Raw genomic sequence first — 741 nt, 5'->3', positions numbered from 1 at the left:
GTTGTTGTGTTACGTAGTAGTCGTCGTCGTCGTCGTGTGTGTGTGTGTGTGTGTGTGTGTGTGTGTGTGTGTGTGTGTGTGTGTGTGTGTGTGTGTGTGTGTGTGTGTGTGTGTGTGTGCAAGTGCGTATGCGTGCGTGCGTGCGTGCGCGTGTGCGTGCGTGCGTGCGTGCGTGCGTGCGTGCGTGCTTACATGCGTGCGCGTGTGTGTGCTTGCGAGTGTGCGTGCGTGTTTACGATGTCCACAGATCCGCAGATCACGATTACATACAGTCACCGGCGGCAAAAAAGAACGGCTGCACTTTCGCTCGCCACAACGATCAAACGTAACATTCGAACGACACTTCAGCGCCTAATGACATATACTGCGAATGACGTTCTATGTTGATATCGAGGTTCGCCGTGCCTGCAGTACACGACAAAACAAAATGGCGCTTTCTCGTTAATGTAACCTCATTACCACGCAAATTATAGCCTTCAAAACCCAAAGGACTATATCGAAAACGAAAAGAGACAAAGTTGATCAAATATACAGATCAACACTGCGGATCGCAGTAGAAAAAGCTTAAAATTTGCAATTCACTAAAGCGGAAGGGAGAGACATATCACGCGGTCGTATAGATTATGATAGATAGATATATTTATAGGTGTTACGAATTCGGGTCCATCATCTGAAGCAGTGAGTTTATTCCCTCGCACATATGGGTTGGCATATAACCTCCACGGTTATAACATATAAACG

The sequence above is a fragment of the Priapulus caudatus genome, unplaced genomic scaffold (assembly GCF_000485595.1).
Source record: "Priapulus caudatus unplaced genomic scaffold, Priapulus_caudatus-5.0.1 Scaffold1918, whole genome shotgun sequence".
NCBI lineage: Eukaryota > Metazoa > Priapulida > Priapulimorpha > Priapulimorphida > Priapulidae > Priapulus > Priapulus caudatus.
This window is presented reverse-complemented; position numbering follows the sequence as displayed.